This window comes from Eumetopias jubatus, unplaced genomic scaffold (assembly GCF_037043125.1).
Source record: "Eumetopias jubatus isolate StellerSeaLion01/CBP00866 unplaced genomic scaffold, mEumJub1_p1.0 scaffold_11, whole genome shotgun sequence".
NCBI lineage: Eukaryota > Metazoa > Chordata > Mammalia > Carnivora > Otariidae > Eumetopias > Eumetopias jubatus.
In genome coordinates this window covers 63,492,410-63,509,326 of record NW_028274817.1, presented here as the reverse complement: position 1 = coordinate 63,509,326, position 16,917 = coordinate 63,492,410, and the positions used below count along the sequence as shown (strand labels likewise).

The 16,917-nt window shown below is 35.3% G+C and overlaps 1 pseudogene; it reads right to left on the bottom strand.

Moving 5' to 3' along the window:
• Positions 1 to 16,382: 16,382 nt before the first annotated feature.
• LOC114207421 (U6 snRNA-associated Sm-like protein LSm8 pseudogene) lies at positions 16,383 to 16,668 on the bottom strand (annotated as a pseudogene).
• Between the last annotated feature and the right edge of the window lie 249 nt (positions 16,669 to 16,917).

Genomic DNA, 16,917 nt, shown 5'->3' with positions numbered 1-16,917 from the left:
ACCACAGTGCCTACATGGAGGAAAATTTAGCATTATGTAAATGAAGCTTAAATATCAGGGCCTTTCATTGCAAGGGCCACTTTCAAGTACCTATGCCTTAAATGTATTTATACTTTTATATATTTTTCTTAAAAAGTGCTCTCCAATTATATTCAAAATATACATTTTATAGGGATGAGCAACTTTTTAATGAGCAACTTTATTCTTATTCAGACCATTTGTGTTCAGTTCTTTTTTTGCAGATGTTCATGCACATAAAAATGAGTTTGACTACATTAAAGAAAGTGATAATTAATTTTAATCAAAACACTTAGATTCATTTTGTTTACATAATTCTATGTTCACTAAATATTCACAGAAATTAGAAAACAATAAATCTTTCTGATTCTCTTGAGTTTAAATTCTTGTTTCTATAGATGATATAGTTTTTTTATGTGTGTTCACCACACTTCATACCATCTTTTTTATTTTTGTTATACTTGGTTACCATGAGTTATAATTTAGTTCATTTTCCTTTACATTGACTAATGACTTATTTCTTAATTAATTTAAATTTTAAAATGTTATCATAAATAGAAATCAGTATAATTTATCACAAATATAAAATAATATTAAAAATAAATTCAGTAAAATAAAAACATTAAAATTGTTTTTTTCCAGACACTGAAACTTGCTTAAGGCTCTGAGACTGAGATCTGTTCATTCTATGATAAAAAGGAAATTATCACATGTTAAAGAAACACAAATGGCTAAAGGTAGAGACTTTATCTTCAATATAATCAGAAATATTAAAAGAAAATTGAGGAGGAAATGCTTTCCTAAGCCTGTGATTCAATATACTTAATACAGAGCTTATATCACATGTGATTATTTCACTTTTTAGTAAACACTCTCATAATTTATTCTGTAACTTGTGTCTAGCTCTAGAGTAGCATCTCCACATCTTATGGGACAGTGCCCACTCAAAGGATCAGTAGAGAATTCCTTTTGTTCCCTGGGACCAAAGCGCAGTACAACTAGGGTGAGGACTCTTCTCTTTTACTGTTATCAAGAAATCATGGACAGGATTACACAAACCTCATCTTGCCTAGGATTGCAGTATTAGATTCAGTATGTTGTCTGATGTAAAGCACTGAGGGCTTAAGGTAGGAAATACTATTATAAATAACAAATAAAAGGTAATGGAAATAAGCACAATGGATAGCACCAGTTTCCAAGAAAACTTATTCTTGTTAAAGTCTGACTGGTCCATTTTTCTGTTGGGGATTTTATCTGTAAAAAATAATAATAATAGTTATCTCCACACAGACATAATCAATAATTGTCCAAAGATTTGTTACAGTTCATTCATCTTCAATATTTAAAAAGCATCAAGACCAAAATGCTTCAAAATTAATGCATCATTATAAATATCCTTCTTGATGCATTACAATAATAAAAATGGCAATAACTTTAATTTATCATCTACCTAATATATATGAGAGACTTTTCATACATACATCATTCTATTTACTTCATGTAACAACCTTATCCAAAAGGTTGAAAAATCATTGAATAGGTAATGCTGTTTTAACTCTGTGATTCAATGTTATAACTATAAGGCGGTTGGTATTATTTTCATCCCACTCTTACTGATAGGAACAGTGAAGCTTCATATCTATGCTCTTCCAATTGTAAAATATTTGTTTCCTGGGGTTTGGAATCAGACACACTTGGATCCAAATTTCAGCCCCACCACTTTCTGCAGGAATATCCTGGGAAATTAAGTTTTGTAAATTCAAGTCTCCTTATTTAAAAAATACTCTTTAACAAAGGCTATGGTGGGTTTAATTAAAATTGTGTACCTATAAGAACAAACTGATGGTTGCCAGAGAGAAGAGGAACAGGTGGATGGGTAAAATGGGTGAAGGTAAGTAGGAGATATAGGCTTCCATTTATGGAATGAATGAGCCAAAGGAATAAAAGGCACAGCATAAGGAATATAGTCAATATTATTGTAATAGCATTGTATGGGGACAGAAGGTAGCTACGCTTGTGGTGAGCATAGCATAATGTATAGAAAAGCTGAATCACTACATTGTATTCCTGAAACTAATGTAACGTGTCAACTATACTCAAATTAAAAAAAAAAAAGAAACCTAATGCAGATGACACGAAAACTTAAAAGCCACTTTATGTTAATTGAATTGAAAATGTTTTGCTTTAAATACAGAATATGATGAAAGGGATTATCATTTGTTCTGACAGTCAAATATTATTTCTACCTTAGATAGCTTTGCAATAATTTTTCTCAAAAAATTCAAAACTTTTGAAAAAGGTTATGAAACTCTCATTAAAAAAACTTTTCCTACACATCCTTGCCCACCTGAAACTAATATAACATGGTACGTTAACTAACTGAAATTAAAATTAAAACTTTAAAAACTTAAAACAATGACAACAACAAAAAACTTTTCCTATGCTTATTATATACAATAAAATTTCTTTATTAAAAATGAAAAGGAATTGTGTACCTGTAAAATAGTAAATGGGCAGTAAATGTTAGTGGTTTTCCTCTTTACCTTTGCTATTCCTAGGTGACTCTTCAGTGCAGTAAAACCAGCTCAAATTCCATTCACATGATTTTGAGGAGTGCCTTGGACTAAGTTAGACTATCTGGGTGCTTATAACACTTAAAGTTAGAGCCCTGAAACTGAAAACTTATAGTGCCTGTGAAATGCATGTGGCTGTGAGTCATGCCTTACCAACTAGCCTATAAGCTCCTAGAGAGCAGGAATCTTATCTTTTGCCTCTTTGAATTCTACCTGAAGCTTAAGGCAAGATTGAAAATATGGCATAATGGTTAAAGGACTACAAAGGGTGCTGCTACTATCTTTATTTGATTGTATGATTTTAAGCAAATCAGTTAACATTTCTGAGTCTGTTTCCTGGTTTTTAATACGGAGATGATGGCATAACACATACCTCATAGATTGAACAACAGAATGCATATAAAATATCAAGGACAGTGATTAATACATAAGTGTCCAAAAATGGAGCTAATTAGTAATATTAGTATTAATTTCAGTTATCAATAAAGACATGATTGATTAATCTAATCTAAACACTCTAAGATACTAATAATAGTCCTATGAATGTTTTGAGGCAGAGATTCCTTATTTCTCTGTATTCTGGCATAATTATTAGTGTGATCATTAATAATCATTGTTAAGATTACAGCCTATCCTTGAACAGTGGCAAGCATAGAAATATTTTACTTTGCATTATTTCAAAACTCTTGGCTTCAGGATGACCTGCATTCTGCATTTCTTATATTAAATTAGTGGCACTTTATGGAAGAAGTTCTGAATCGATTATTTTATTTGTTTCAGTTTACAGACTCATTACTTTGCCGAGAAATGAACTTTGGTTGCTATTCATAAACCACTGGCAAAAACAGGATATAACATCACTTCCTTGGTTTTAAAACAAAAATCCCCTACAAGGGTAACTATTAAAATCAAAGTGAATATGTGAGATCAGACATTTAAAACCCATTAGTATTTATCTGTTAATGAAAAAAAAAAAGTATAGATTTGGGAACTTACTGGAGAGTAAATTTACCAGAGAGGCATGGCATCATGAAGAGATTTTCCAGATCTCTCAAGTCTATCCTGTCGAGCCAACCTGCCTTATTCAAAGTGAGACTTTAACCCCACTTCTGACAGAGACAGAACAGGGATGCCCCCCCAAAAAACCCCTGCTATATATATTAAAGTTTAAGACATGTAGGTTGGCATGCAGTCCACTGGAATAAACATATACCATGCTGTTTGGGCCCTATAACTTCCCAAAATTAGTTTCCTCCTTGCTTTTTACTCATTTCTAAGACCACATTAATTTGTTTAGCCATTTAATCAATAGGCTTTAAGTGAGTTTATTATGGACTGTGTTCCCCAGTTTACTTATCATTTAATTAAGAAGGGGAATATACCTAGAAAAAAGGTAGTGAATAATAATTTCATTGTAAATGAGGTTAATAAAATCCCAAGACCTAAGAGACTGATAATTATTGAATATTTGCAAGGACCTTTGAAGGATGAAGGACAGTTTTGATTCAGATGGGTAGAAAGGCATATATTTTTCCATTTCACAGACTATTTTAGCATTTCTATTAGGATTAGTTGATCAGTGTGGTGAGCATAAACTAGCTGGTTCTTTCTACCCATGTCTCTTCACTTAACTTGTACCCATTCCATGAATCTAAAGAAATAAGCCTAATTGACAAAGGAAAAGCTGTTATTTTCTAAGCCACAAAGTTCATAGACTAAACTTATGTTGAAATATAACTCCAAACACATCCAAAACTAAACAAAGAAATCTTGACCTCTTTCTCCAAAGCAATCAATTTAACTTATGTTTTAATTTTTGATATAGTACCCCTTGAATATGTTCTCCATAGCACATGACCACCTGCATTTATATCAGTCTCTTCCTCAAACACAACCTGGCACTCCACTAAATAATCTTCAGTGTTGCCAGACGGCTTAAACAAAAAACAATAACCTCTTTACCTTTAAAATTAGCAATAGATTAAGCACTCAGGGACATGATTTCAATCTGAGCAGCTTCAAGTTTCAAACTCTGTTTCCCAGAGATGCAAGCTTGCCATTAGAGAACTCTGAGTAATCAACCAACTGAGCTCTCTAAAAGAGAATATGAGAGTTCAAGCCAGAATCTAAAACCAAATAAGTGCCTTAAATATCAATTTAAAACTTTGAAATTTCAGTTTCAAGTGTATTATCTCAAAGGGAAATTTTATGTCTGAATAATAAAGAGAAACCATGTAAATTCCACGATAATGGACTTTTCTATGAATTCCTGAAAATTAAGTTTAAGAAATCCAAGAAAAAATATCCTAATGATTATCATTACCCTGATAAGAATTCCATTTCCCTCAATGAACCATCATGAAACTGGAAGGAAATTTTAGGAAAAAAAATGTTAGGGCCATTTTTTTGAACTCTCCCTCCCTTCTAAAAAATTTTAAAAATGAAAAAAATTAAAAAAAAAACAACAGAAAATAAGCATTTACATTAACTATACTTTTGCCTGAATGAAAAAAGCCTGACATTTGAAGCATGTTAACTTATTGTTCACTACAAGCTTTATTTCAGAAGGCTACACCTGTATTTTTGTTTTGGTCAATGCTAGAGAAAACCATACAAATATATGGTTTCTTTTCCCCCCACTTTCTAGCTTTTTATCCTTTCTTCCCTCTTCCCATTAAGCTACTCTTTCCTTCCTATTCTGACTTAACTTGCACTCTTTCCCCTAAAATGATAAGAACAGCTTACCCTTCGAATGGACTGTCATTTCAATACACTCAACAAATCTCTACTTAACATCTATTACATGTAACATTTCTTATTTTATTTAGACTGGGATGAAGGCTTTAAACAAAGCCACAGATGTGTGTTTGTGTGTGCATGCACACAGGCACACATGTGGGCATACACACACATATTTTACTTGGGGATATTTCAAATACTTAAGGAAAGTAGAAGAGATATTTGTTGTGGCATCTTTTTTGTGAATCTGGTCACATACCTTGGTGGTTCTAAAAGAGATATACATTAGGAAATTGAAAATCCAAATCCAAAATTTGTGTTTCTAAAAATCAAAGTTTTCCTTTCATGATCCACTGTGAGGATATGTTGAGATCCCAAAATAAACCCTTTGTTGGTACTGATGAATTAGCTGGCTTCTTCAGATGAAAGAAACACTTTCTCCATCATCCTAATTAGTAACAATTTTAGATGGCCAGAGTTATGCTATATACATAGTAGCGGTCAAGAGAATCCCTTTAACATATTTTTATGCAACAATAGCAACAACTTATTTATTTACCATTGAAAACCTTGTTGCAAGCATTTACTATATCTATGGTACAGTACTGAATACTTTTCATTCACATCATTAACTAAGATAAGTACCTACAACTATGGAGTGAGTGAAGCAAGCATTATTATTTTCACTTAACAGATGAGAAAAAAGTCCAGAGAATCTCATATACTTTTTGAATACTAGAAATTAAATAAGTAATGTTTCTGAGACTATTACTCATAGCTCAATAGCTTGGCTTTTCATATGCTATGTTAAGTAAGACTTCTATTAGAAATAACTGATACAAACATAGGGATCTGAAGGGTTATGTGCACCCTGATGTTTATAGCAGCAATGTCCACAATAGCCAAACTATGGAAAGAACCAAGATGTCCATCAACAGATGAATGGATAAAGATGTGGTGTGTATATATACACATACATATATATATATATATATATATATATATATATATATATATATATAATGGAATATTATGCAGCCACTAAAAGGAATGAGATCTTGCCATTTGCAATGACATGGATGGAACTGGAGGGTATTATGTTGAGTGAAATAAGTCAATCAGAGAAAGACATGTATCATATGACTTCACTGATATGAGGAATTCTTAATCTCAGGAAACAAACTAAGGGTTGCTGAAGTGGTGGGGGTGGGAGGGATGGGGTGGCTGGGTGATAGACATTGGGGAGGGTATGTGTTATGGTAAGCACTGTGAATTGTGTGAGATTGTTGAACCGCAGACCTGTACCTCTGAAACAAATAATATGTTATATGTTAAAAAAAAAAAAAAAGGAAGAAGATAGCAGGAAGGGAAAAAAATGAAGGAGGGGAATTGGAGGGGGAGACGAACCATGAGAGAGTATGGACTCTGAGAAACAAACTGAGGGTTCTAGAGGGGAGGGGGGTGAGGGGATGGGTTAGCCTGGTGATGGGTATTAAAGAGGGCACGTACTAAGTGGAGTACTGGGTGTTATACGCAAACAATGGATCATGGAACACTACATCAAAAACTAATGATGTAATGTATCGTGATTAACATAACATAATAAAATACAATAAAAAGAAATAATTGTATATATCCTCTATAGTTGCTGTAGTTGCTCAATTTGCAAGACCTCAAACCACATGTACTTTGCTTTATGGGGATGCTTGCTATACAGTTGAAGGAAGAAAGTGCCGATCTACAGGTATATGTGAGGCTTTCATCTTTCAAAGAGTGTAAATCCTCAAGTGGAAAGGAAGGGCTTATGAGGACTTGCAAGAATGGAGAAAGACAGCAGCTCACAGCTGTGAGAGAAATGCAGTTTTATGCATCAAGCTTGGAATTCACGGCTCTGAGGCCAAATTTGCAGAGATTGTGGCCCAAACTGGGTGATATGAATGGATCATGGGAAATGTATGCTTCGGGCTCTATGTATTGCTGGAAAAATCCACCCTCCCCCCCCCGCAGGAAACTCTTCCAACCCAAAGGACACAACTGGGGAAAAGAAATCAAAGATTTAGTAGATTTCAGAAATTTGTGGGGTTGTAAGTGGCCTAAGAAATCATCTAACCTAACACCTCCTTTTTATAGAGGAAGAAATAGGCCTGGGTGAATAGAGGTAGGGGTAAGTAGGTTACACACTGAGTTAGTGAGAGGGCTGGGGTGAAAGCCCAGCTTTCCTTGTCTGCAGTTTTTTTTTCCATTTCTTTGTACTTCAGAGACAGTTATAGTCTTGTAACAAGAAAACAGCAGTCTGAACAGAGGCACTTTGTGGTTAAAGGGAGACTCTATTAGAAAAGACTATTAATTTCAGCTTTATAGATTACCTAAAATTATGCATCCTTACTGTCCAGTTACCTGGAGAGCCTGAAAAGTGAATGATATAGGTGTTCTGTGTGCAGAGGGGATTTAGTCATGGACAGAGTACAAATACCTAGGAGGAAAACACGAGAGCTTTTCATAACAAGGGAAACAGCTATGCACAGCTGTGAGATAATAGAAAAGTTACAAATCATGCTTGGAATTTCACAGCTTCAGGGCCAAATTTGGAAAAGCTATATCCCATTTGGGAATAGTGAGTAGAGCATGAGAAACATGTACTTCTGCATGCCTGAAGCTCCAAGGAAAAGAAGGCTAAGAGCTTGGGAGGAGAGTAACTTCCAAAAAGCTAATAAATATCTGCTTCTGCAGTGTTTCATATTTCATAAGTCTGATAATTAAAAATGTGTATTTTTTCTTGTAAAGGCAGGAAGCATAATGTTGAAAATATAGGTCAGCAAGCCAGAGTGATTCAAACTGCATCAAAGGAAACCGGGTGCAGGTAACTCTCAATATTCTTTTAGCACTTCTGTGAATCTTTTCTTCCATCTCTCCACTCACACTCTCTAGCCTCATTTTGTCCTTTTACTAGTCAAAATTCCCTTCCTCAGCCCTCTATCCAGGCCTGCCCTTCTCAAAAATCACCAGAATCTCTAGTTACCTCTCAGATCATAGCCACCAGCTTCCAAATTGGAATTTTCATTCCCTTGGAGCAGCTGATCATACCAGTTTATAACATGCTTTGGATCACTGACCAAGTCAACTATATTCCCACAGTTTTCTAAGATCATTTGCCTCTTAAAAGTGAAGCTTCTAAAAGAATGTCTAAGTAAGAAGTTGGCAAACATTTTCTGTAAAGGGCCAGATAGTGCATACTTTAGGCTTTGCAAGCCGAATGATCTCTGTTGCAACTACTCAACACTGTCTTTGAGTTTAAAAGCAGACATAGACATATATACATTAATGAGTGAGCTCATACTTGAATGACCCTAGCTCTATTACAATAAAACTTCATTTATGAAGACAGGTTGGTAGTGGGAGGAGCTCAGTAGACTCTCTGTAGACCAACAAACACTTAAGTGGTAAAAATTATAAAAAACAATGATTTAAACTCTCTGAAAATTGATCTAAGTAGCACATAGTAAATGGTGAAATACTTATCCAAGAAAATCTGCTAAATATAGTAAATCTCAGCAATAAGAGTCATAGTCTGTGGCATTTGATTTATGAAACTCTCCCATTCTCTGCCATCCCCAGTTCTGTGTTAAGGAAGTTTTACTCTGGGCACTTGTATAGTTGAACTTTATAAGGGTAGGATATATGTGTATCTTATGCCCTCCCCCAGAGCTATGTTGTTCAAGCACTATTCTCAGAAGACATGGATGAGAGGGCTGAAAGTCCATCCTGCCACCCAAATCCTACTCATAGGGCTAAGACTTTGCCCCAACAGTGACAGAGAATACTGCAGCCTGATTGGTCTCACCCCAATTTGCTCACAAGGCAGTGATTCCACTCTGAGAAAAGCAAGCTGAATAACAATCAGGGACTACTATGCTTCTTGCCACAACAGAACCCATTGGTAGAACAACTATAGTTTTCTCTCCACCAGAACCCACTAGTCGAGTAAGGTTGCCACTCCAAGAGAAGCAGTGTGCTGTCTCCACCTTTAGCTCCTGTCCAGTGGCATAGATCCTCCCAAGAAAGGAAACAAACTACAATGACAACTCTGCCTGAGGGGATAGACTTACTTTTTGGCATACAGACTGGAGAACTCCATGTCTAAGGGCCTTATCAAAACAAGGGAGATTTTGGTGGGGAGAGCAACTAATAGGCAGCCTGTAGCTCTGATATAAGCAAAACAGCAGAGTAGCCAGAAGTTTAGTAGAGATAACTAGAGGAAGACAGTTAAGAAAATCTCTCCTGGGATCATACCCAACTGTGGAAGTTGGGAAGCTTGTGTGCACTATTATTCATGAATAGTCATAGCAGGCTATGGGGCAGGCTTAAAAACATTCTCCAAGCCACATACAAATCACTCAGCAAAAAGTAGAAGCCTTATTGGTTTGAGGGGCTTAAGTACAACCTCTGATCAAGCACAGGAAAAACAATAAACTATTCTGACCCCAGGGTGACTCCTAAAAATCTAGGCAGAAAAATAAGATCACATTTAACTCTAGTGGTCTCGAAGACTGTACGCACCCAAGGTTGTGTAACCAAAGAAGGAAATTCTCCCATGGGCAGCCATAGAGGGATCTTCTGAGCCATTTATTCCAGGATGAGACTGAAGCAAAATCCAAATTTGCTGAACTATAGAAACACACACATCCAATGATCTAATTGGTTTAGTGACCTTAAGCACAAGCTTTGACCAATAGGTGCCTTATAATAAACAAGGGGTGAACACGAGAAGCCAAACTAAAAGATTTTTTTTTTAAAAGGGAAAATCTGAGAGTGGACATCAGAGGCTGTACAATGACAAAAGAAATAAACTTCACAGAAGTAGTCCACCCAAGTCATTAGTCAAACAAATGACCAAATAAACATCAAAAACAACAAGTCACATCAAGGGAGGAAACTCAGTATCAAATTACTACAATATATCTCTTGTGCAGTTATCAACAAAACTTTAAGATATGTAGAGAAATAGGAAAATATGACCTATGCACAGGGAAAAGAAATAAGCAATAGAAAAGACCTTTGAGAGGGTCCAGATGTTAGACTTAGCAAAGATTCCAAAGCAGTTATTATAAATATGTACAAAAAGCTGAAGGAAACTATGTTTAATGACTTAAATAAAGGCATGAAAATGGTATATTATCAAGTAAATAGTATCAAAGATATAAAGATGATAAAAAATGGAAATACTGAAAATAAAAATACAATAAGCAAATGAAAAATCCAATGGAAAGGTTCAAGAGTACATGTAGTTTTCAGAATAAAGAATCAGCAAACTTGAAGATGGATCAATATGTATTATGCAATCTGAAAGACATAAATAGGAGTGAAGTTAGATGAACAGTCTTAAAGTGGGACAAGATGAGGCAGACTAATACATGCATAATGGAAATAGCAGAAGAAAAGAAATTGAATAAAATGACAAAAATATTTAAAGAATTTTATCAATGTGGTGAGAAACACTAATATTTACATTCAAGAAATTTTAAAAACTTTCAAAATTGTACTGACACAAAGACGTCTACAAACAGACACATAGTCAAAATGTTAAGAGCCAAAGATAAAGAGAAAATCATGAAAGCAGCCAGGAAAGCTCTTTGTCCCTGAGCTTTTTTTTTTTTTTTTTTTTAAGTTGTTGTTGTCTGCCTTTGCAGATCCTCCAGGGCTTTTTCAAACAATTTTAGAATCTTTGTTGTAGACTGTTTTCTTCCTTTGCTTAAATTTCTTCTGCAACAATTCTGTTTTAGTCTGCTCAGAATGTATGAAACTGCACCCCAGCAGACTCTAAGCAAAGGTGGGTGATGGTTTGGCAAAGCTAAAGAAAAGATCTGGAGACAGTGATTGAGGTGTACGTTTATCAGAGAACTTATGTAAAGGAGTTTAAGAGCAGCCAATGGGACAAAGCATCTGCTGCTGGGATCTACATCCCTACATGCAGCAAGCTTTTATAGAGTAGCCTAGCAACTATGTGCATCCCTTCTCCTCCTTGCACAACCAGCATTCCAAGGAGATCAAGGCTTGCCATCTGGACATTCTTCATTATAAAGGAGATGCTCTGGGTTGGTCACATCTGGAACCCCTGACCTTGAAGATTGAACAACACATTCTTCTACACATTCAGATTGATAGGAATTTAGAACGGGGCGGGATCTCTACATTCTCAAGATTAACAGAGACAGAGTGTGCTTGCACAAACTAGCTATGTGGCTCATACCATACAGGTTGCCATAACAGAATACCATAGACTGAGTAACTTAACAGAAATTGATTTTCTCATAGTTCTGTAAGTTGGAAAGTCCCAGACCCAGGTTCAGTTTCTGGTGAGAGCTTCCTTCCTGGCTTACAGATAGGTCCCTTCTTACATGGGAGAGTAAGTGTGTGTGTGTGTGTGTGTGTGTGTGTGTGTGTGTGTGTGTGTGTGTGTGAGTGGAGAGAGAGAAAGAGAGGAAGTGAGTTCTGGTATCTCTTCCTCTTTTTATAAGGTTACCAGCTTATTGGATTAAGGCCCAATTCTTATAAACTCATTTAACCTATAACTCACTCACAAGCTTCTTCTCTAAATATGGTCATGCTGTAAATTAAGTCTTCGACATATGATTAATTTTGGGGAGGCACAATTCAGTCCATAGCAGTCACCATCATGAATAGTCCAGCTTCTGCTTTCAGACCTCCATGGGGACAAGGAACTCATTTGCTTGACTATGCTGTCTTTTCTATCATTTGACATCAATAATTGCTTTAATGTTTTTTTCTTACATTCAGCAAACATATGTCTCTTGAGATTTTGTATTTATTTCTTCCAATTCTCCTTTTAGTATTGCATTGATTGATCTGCTCACGTAAAGAGCTTGGCTCTGTAGCTGGTGCATAGTAATCATTGAATAAGGTATTATTATATTATGTAACAGCCACTGAGTTATTTAAAGGTAGATATCATGTTCTTCATTCCAAACTCCCACTAAATGTCCTCAGTTATTTCAAATAGTTTATCTTGTAAATATATTTTTATCATCTTAGATATTCTCTTGTCATCATATTCTCTCCTCAAGTGTGACTGCCTGAATTTCATAAACTATCTTAGGAGTGGCCTGACCAGCTTAGAGTAGAATATAACTATCAATACTATCATCCTAGTTAATTTCCATTAATTCACCCTAACATGACATTTATTTTTGTTGTTGCTGGTTATTGTTGCTTATTGTTCACTGAGCATGAGTTAATGGTCAGCTGAAATTCCTCTTTTCTACTTGCATTGCTGCTTAGCTACAATACTACTGTTCTCTGGCTGATGACATTTTTTTGGATAAAAGAGTAAGGTAAGACATTTTTCCTATTCAAAATCCATCTTATTAAAGCCAATCCTAGTTAAGGTCCTATTGGATCTACAATTGTGAACATTTTAAAACCATGGTCACAGTTTCAAGTTTTCCAGTAAGCATGTAATGCAGCACAGAGAAACCTTGAGCCAAAAATGAGACATATATATGGTGTGGTTGAGGCATGATGCTGTCAGGTTATATCTGTCTATAGCTAATTGTTTCAGAAACCACCAGAGTAAAATGTAGGTCTGAAATATTGAGAGGTGTCTGATACAATCATCTACTTACCAAGCTACATAACCTTGAGCTATCCTCTCAAGTATTTAAGTACTTTCTGTTTCATTTTCCTCACATGTAAGAAGAATATAATAATACCTGCTCTACTTATCTTTCAGGACTATTGGAAGTACAGATTATCACCACTTATGGAAAGCCTACCTAAGAATAAAGCCAAACTAGAGGAAATAAGAGACAATATATGATAAGAAGCATGTTTCTCTGCTTTCATTGTCTGTAATCTAGATCCAGAAATGTTTGAAATCCTGGAAATTTCAGGTACATCAGCTAAAACATTTTTTTTTCTAGGTCCAATTTGAATAGGGTTTTAGTCACTTGCATATGACACAGTCCTTACTTAAACATCCAGGGTAGGGCAGAGGGTATCTTGGTTAATATGATGATAATCCCTAAGGATTAAAATGCTTACACTTCTTTCCCTTACCCAGGACATATAGAGAACAGAGTGAAAGGAATAGTAATGAGACATATAGGAAGGCTTCAAAAAGGAACAGATGGCTTAGAACTTACCTATTGGGTATTTGATTAATTACTTGAGATGGAGCATGGCCTTTTGGGATGGGGAATCAGGGACTCAGGTATTCTCTAAATAGTGGCAAAAGGAGCTGTTTGGTGATACTACATCACTTGCATTTTGCTGGGCTAACAGAGAATTGAGTTGATGCTATTCCTGTTAACAGTTCAGTTGATGCTTATGATGAGTTGGAGATGTGACCTTTGTTTAACAAGTGGTGACAAGCAAAACTAAAAAGACAATCGCTCATAAATAAATAGTTTTAAGTACCTTTGGTTTAATATAAGCTAGAAAGTAGGTCAATATTAAACATTTCATTTGTTGCTAAGTATAATTTTCAATGCAAAATGACTGGGAAAATAGGCTTAAAAGAAGTTGGCACATTCTAGATTGGAAATATAGGCAGTGTGGCTCATGAAATTTGCACATCCTAATTAAGAATAAATATAAATATCCTATTTGGGTATGGATATTTTGCTCTGATAGATGATTTCAAATTAACTTACTTCTTCCTCAACCAAAGAAGCTTCAGCAAACCCTTGAAATTAGAAGGGATTGATGGAACCAATTTAGTCCAATTCTTTAGGCCAAGGAAAAATTGCTTTTTACTGATCATTTTTTATTTTCTACTGTATATGAATAATCTATGGAAACTATACCTATAAAAAAGACTTCTCCTCCATATGACCTAGAAAAGAAAAGCATTTTCATAAGTTATTAGTCTCTGCTCCTTTAGTCAGATCTGGGATGCAGGGCAGGAAAATCAACACACTGTGGCCTCCTCCAACTGGCCGCATTTCCTTGGTCCCCCAAGACTACTGTTTCCTTCCAGAGTTCAGCACAGACACAGAGAATGTTTCCTATGAACTTCTCATATTTTATTCTAGCCAAAAATTCTCTTCACCACCTCCACTTTTAAACCATTTTTCTTTCTTCCTTTCCCTTCAACTATCAGGCTGTTTGCATTCTCTCTATACCTAGCACTCAATTATCTATCTCCATTCCATTTACTCTGCTGTTAATTTGTTTTTACCTCATTGTGCTCTTGAACCAGGATCAGGCATTCCTGAGCTGGAAGGGTCCCACCCCTCAGTCCCTTCAAACTCCTGATATAGTCAATTCTCTATGGCAACATGCAAAAACACAGACAATTCCTAAAACAGGCATTTCATTTTAAGAATTGTAGACACGGATTTGGGGTATTTTACCTTTAACTAAAATTCCGAAGAATTTTGTGTCATACCAATGCACCATGAAGTTAACTGGTTTAGTAGTGTCCCAAGGTTTCAGCATGCCAGTTTTGATTTTAAATTATTCTTAGAGTGACCCACTAACCTTAGCCCCCTTTGCATACTGCAATGTAAAATAGTTGACTAATCTTACCTCCCATGGAAGATATTCTATGTTTGTTTATCCAATACCCATTCCAACCTCATTCTAGTTTGGATTCTTGTACAATTAAGTTAGAAAATTAAAATCTACATTTCATGTATGCATACATACACAAACACATATATTTTTAAATTATTTTTTGGCAGCTGATGTACAGGCATGTGACCCAAGTTTGGTTAAGCAGATGAAAATTTATAACACTTGGAAGTGTCTTCTTCTACTTGGAAGTAGAAGAAAGCAATATGAGGTTAGGGTCATATGAGTGGGCTTGCATCTTATGGAAATCATTATGGCAAAAGCATCCAATTCTTTTAGACAATCTGGGCAAAATGTCACATACAGTCTCTAATGTCATAGTACTAAGTGTTGGATAGTGAATATTCTCCTAGAATATTCTCATCATGTGACTTTGCTCCTGGTTGAATTACCCCTAGCTGTGTGGCATCTGAGCCTGTTTTTTTGTCTCTCCTGGAGATCTAGTGATTTATCTAATAATCTTTAACAAATTGCTTCTTATATAAATCAAGTAGATCCAATTTTACAGTGTCAGTAACTAAAAACTTAACCTATATAACTTTAACTTCTTACCCCAATTACAGTGGCTAGATTCATTTGAAAATGTGTTAGTTGAATGAGTTGAGGTTCAGAAGACTTCCTTTCACTCATTTAAAAATACCTTTCTGTATTGAGTCTACAAGTGTCTGTGGTCTTGAGTATATCTCATCAGGTCTTTCCCACAGGTATTAAATAAGGCAAAAAGCATAAATACATCTTATTTAGAAAGACAAGGTGGTAGAGGGAAAGGTTGCTTGGGGCACAGTGTAAAAACCACTGAACCAAAGTTGAGAGACTGGTTCTTGTCTTAGTTTTTACTTCCTAACTATGAAACATGTGAGTCCCTTATCCTCTTTGGGCCTTAGTTTACTTCAATGAATAAATGAGGTCAGTGGTTTTTAACTTTTTTGCATGTCATGGACTCTTAAGACGCTTATAAAATCTATACAGTATTTTCCATAAAATACACACACACACACTCAAAAAATTTCATACAATTTCAGAGATTCTCTAAGCTGAGGTACCTGTGTTTTAAAATTTTATCAAATATCATGCCAGTAACCCTGGAATTCAACATTTTTTCCCTTTATACCACTTCTCTTCTATCATTACTCAGATCCAAAAATACCAGCGTAAGCCTGTAACCAACACAATGAGCACCCTCTCTTCCATTTACAGTGACTCTCAGAAAAGAAACATCAAGGAAAATAGAAAGAGGATAAGAGAGATTATTTCTCATTAGACTCAAAATAATTTACACAGAGCTCATCTATATTTTATTCAAAGAAAAGTAGAAATATTTTAATTTACATATCATATTACAATGAATCAATATAGAGTCAAAGTCCACCATTAAACATTCATAAAGATTCCACACATCATCCTCAGAATAATGAATTTCTATACAAAGATTTATAGATGACCAAGGTATGTAGTTTTTCCTCAGTGTGCTACAAAGTTTAGAAGTCCTTCTGGAATATTCCCCAAATCAAGTGCAGGATCTGTTTCTTCATCAATTTCTCCAATCACTGCGACAATGTGACTTGTTACAATGTATATCCGTAGTATCACTTGTTTTACTCCTGTGAAGAGCTAAACACTAGTTCATGGCTTTCATCCAAACTCAAGTTAATTGGTTAAAAGCTTGCAGTGTTCCCACAATCATTCTCTCCTCAGAAGTTGTAATTGCAACAGTTTGGTTGATGTAGTTATCAAAGACAGATGTCATGATGCTGGGCTCAGTTGTTCTGAGCAACACAGTGACACAAGTGACAAGTGAAGCTAAAAAGGCCTGCTTGAGCTCATCTACATTATACTATACTAGTATACTGTAATTATAATTATGCTATGTTGGACAATTATATAATTGTCTTTGGGCTTCAGTTTCCTCACCTGTAAAATGAGGAAGTTGGACAGACCAGTAGTTTGTAAACATTTGGGGGATTATTATCTGAAAACCCTCATTTTCTGGCCCTTC